Source organism: Pithys albifrons, unplaced genomic scaffold (assembly GCF_047495875.1).
Source record: "Pithys albifrons albifrons isolate INPA30051 unplaced genomic scaffold, PitAlb_v1 scaffold_45, whole genome shotgun sequence".
NCBI classification, from domain to species: Eukaryota; Metazoa; Chordata; class Aves; order Passeriformes; family Thamnophilidae; genus Pithys; species Pithys albifrons.
Genome location: NW_027286060.1, coordinates 320,317 through 324,400, shown reverse-complemented (window position 1 = coordinate 324,400; position 4,084 = coordinate 320,317).

Below are 4,084 nucleotides of genomic sequence, written 5' to 3'. Positions count from 1 at the left end.
CTCGCGAGATCTCCGCGGCGCGCGCGCGGGAAACGGGGGCGCGGGGGCAACACCCCCCCCTCCACCGGAGAAAGTATCGCGAGAGTTCGGGGGCGATCACGTGACTGCAACAGGGGCCAAGATGGCGCCGCCCAGGACAGGCCGGGCCTGGACAGGACCAAGGGGTCACCGGGGGGCGCGGGGGGCGATCCCTGGGGATTCTCGGCTGGGCTACGGCGGCCTCAGCGGCGCTGGGTCGGTGATGGGACGCTGGGACAGCGCCGGGTGGGTCCGGAAAGTCCAAAGCTGCCGGTGGTGCGGGAATGGGCAGGGATAAAACGGGCTAAACCCGAATAAAACGGAATAAATCCGGATAAAACGGGCTAAACTCGCGGGCCCGGCTGGTACCGGCTGACCCCTGGTCGAAGCCGGGGGTGGGGGGAAGCCTCAGACAGCCCCCGGTATGGGCGGTGGGCACCGGGAAGTGCTGGATGTGCCCCGGGAGAGCAGATCGGGATCGTCTGCTGGGAATGGAGTGAAATGGCCCCGTCCCCGTGCCCGTGATCCCATCCCAGTGTCCCTGTCCCCATTCCAGTGTCCCTGTCCCCATTCCAGTGTCCCTGTCCCCATTCCCAGTGTCCCTGTCCCCATCCCAGTATCCCTGTCCCCATCCCATTATCCCTGTCCCACCCCAGTATCCCTGTCCCCATCCCAGTATCCCTGTCCCACCCCAGTATCCCTGTCCCCGTCCCAGTATCCCTGTCCCCATCCCAGTGTCCCTGTCCCCATCCCAGTGTCCCTGTCCCCATCCCAGTGTCCCTGTCCCCCATCCCAGTATCCCTGTCCCCCATCCCAGTGTCCCCACCCTGTCCTTGCTCTTGGTTCTTTTCCAGATGCTCCAATCCCTGGTGCCCAAATTTAACTCCAGAGCCGAGGTCCGACCCTGGCACAGGGAATGGATCCAGGTGGGAGAGCTGGGAATGTCCACCTGGAGAAGGGAAGGATCCAGGGGGACCACAGAGCCCCTTCCAGAGCCTGAGGGGGCTCCAGGAGAGCTGGAGAGGGAGTGGGGACAAGGGATGGAGGGCCAGGACACAGGGAATGGCTTCCCAGGGTTGGGGGGGATGTTGGGAAGGAATTCCTGGTTTGGAGGGGCTGGGATGGAATTCCCAAAGAAGCTGTGGCTGCCCCAGCCCTGGGAATGTCCAAGACCAGGTTGGACAGGGCTTGGAGCACCCTGGGATAGTGGGAGGTGTCCCTGCCCATGGAACTGGGGGGTCTGTCAAGTCCCTCCATCCCAACCCATCCCAGGATTCTGTCCCTCTGTGCCAGGGGTGGAAGAGCAACTCTGGAATGACCTCCCCAGATGTCCCTTCCCAGGTGGATCCAGGACAAGGAGCCTCAGCAGGGCTCAGGTCCGGCTCTGGGATATTGTGTTCCCACGAGGATCAGCAAAACTCTGCAGGAATTCCCAGATCCCACAAGTTTTATGAAGGATTTCAGGAATGTGGAGCACCAAAGGGGGTTTAACCTCTAATTGTGGCGAGAGGGCCCCGTGCTGGGAGGGAAAGGGAATTCCATTGTGGGCAGGAATTCCAATCCCCATTCTCTGGGCTGGCTGGGAATTCTGATCCCCATTAACTGGGCTGGCTGGGAATTCCAATCCCCATCTTCTGGGCTGGCTGGGAATTCCAATCCCCATTCTCTGGGCTGGCTGGGAATTCTGATCCCCATCCACTGGGCAGACCTGGCACCAGAATCCCAGAACGTGTCCCCTCTCCCATGTGCCAGGAGGGCCCGGAGCAGGATTGGGAATCTCCTCCATGTTCCTGGTGGGAGGCTCCATATTCGGACCTGCTCCAGCAATCCAGTTACATGAGCCAGTGGGACAGGCTGGAAAATGGGAATTTTCACTGGAACATGGAAAAGCACCTTGGGTTTATCCATGAGTGGTTGGACTCAGGATCAGGCCATGAAGGATCCCACACTGGAAGGGACATCCCAAATCTCCAGTGAGCCTGTCCCACTTAATTCCATGATTCCATGAGAGCCTGTACTGGGGTGTACTGGGAACACTCTGTGGGTACTGGGACCATCCTGGAGGATACTGGGACACTCTGTGGGTACTGGGACACCATGTGGGAACTGGGAATGCTCTGGGGTGTACTGGGAACACCCCGTGGGCATTGGGACCATCCTGGAGGATACTGGGATGTCCTGGGTATACTGGGAACACCCTGGGGGAACTGGGACTGCTCTGGGGTGTCCTGGGATGCCCTGTGGGCACTTGGACATCCTGTGGGAACTGGGAACAACCTGCAGGGACTTGGAAACATTCTGGGGTGTACTGGGACCATCCTGTGGGTACTGGGACCATCCTGGAGGATACTGGGATGCCCTGGGTGTTCTGGGAACACCCTGTGGATACTGGGAACACCCTGGGGGAACTGGGAATGCTCTGGGGTGTACTGGGAACAACCCTGTGAGCATTGGGACCATCCTGGAGGATACTGGGATGTCCTGGGTATACTGGGAACACCCTGGGGAAACTGGGAATGCTCTTGGGTGTACTGGGATGCCCTGTGGGCACTTGGACATCCTGTGGGAACTGGGAACAACCTGCAGGTGCTTGGAATCATCCTGGAGCGTGCTGGGAACACCCGGGGGGATACTGGGAACATCCTGGAGGGTACCGGGACACCCGGGGGGATACTGGGAACACCCTGCACAGGTGGTTGGGAACTCAGCAGTGCAGGGAATTCCAGGTGGGAGGAGCCACGTTAAATCCTGTTGATTCTCCAGGGGGTGGTAAGGGAGTGCCGAGGATGGGCTGGAATGTCCCAGGCTGTGGAGCGCAGGGCCTGCCCTGGACAGAGGGATTTGGGAATCAGCAGTTGGGATGTTCCCTGGATCCCTCCATGTGCCCGGTTTTCCTGACCCAGGGGTCTGTGGAATTCCGGGAAGCTGCTTCCCAACCTCCTGCGTTCCATTGGGGAGGAATGACGAGGGTTTGGAGCGGATCGTTCCCATGGGATCAGCTGCTTCCATGGGCTTTATTATAGATTTGTCAGGTCGGAAAGTTGGCACAGCTGGAAAAGCGGCGCGAGCTGGGAATGCTGCGCGAGCCGGGAATGGAGCCCGGGCTGGGAATGCGGCACGACCCGGGAATGCTGCGCGAGCCGGGATTGCAGCCCGAGCTGGGAATGGAGCCCGAGCCGGGATTGGAGCCTGGGCTGGGAATGCGGCACGGGCTGGGGATGGAGCCCGAGCTGGGAATGCGGCACAAGCCGGGAATGCTGCACGTGCCGGGACTGGAGCCGGGGCTGGGAATGCGGCACGAGCCGGGAATGCTGCGCGAGTCGGGAATGGAGCCTGGGCTGGAAATGCGGCACGGACTGGGGATGGAGCCCGAGCTGGAAAATCGGCACGAGCCGGGAATGGAGCCCAAGCTTGGGAATGCGGCACAAGGTGGCAGCGCAGCATCTGAGCGGATCCAATCCCGGCGGGATGGAGCGGGAGAGACCCCGCAAGGCGCGGGCAGGCGGTGCCAACACGGAGCTCTGGCACAGCAGAGAACGCTGGCACAGGCTCTGGTACGGCACAGCGGCACCGGGCACAGCACTGGCACGTAACACCGGCACACAGAGGAACGCTGGCACAGCGCGGGGCACCGGCACAGAGCACAGGCACAGCACAGAGCCAGAATCCCCTGGCACAGCGGGAGCAGCACTGGCACAGAGCACTGGCAAAACACAGAGCCAGTTTGCCCTGGCACAGCAGGAGCAGCACTGGCATAGCACACAGCAGGATGCCAGAGCCAGTTTTCCCTGGCACAGCAGGAGCAGATGAGCAGCACTGGCACAGCACAGAGCAGGATGCCAGAGCTGGTTTTCCCTGGCACAGCAGGAGTAGCACTGGCACAGTACAGAGCAGGATGCCAGAGCCAGTTTCCCCTGGCACAGCAGGAGCAGATGAGCAGCACTGGCACAGCACAGAGCAGGATGCCAGAGCCAGTTTCCCCTGGCACAGCAGGAGCAGATGAGCAGCACTGGCACAGCACAGAGCAGGATGCCAGAGCCAGTTTCCCCTGGCACAGCAGGAGCAG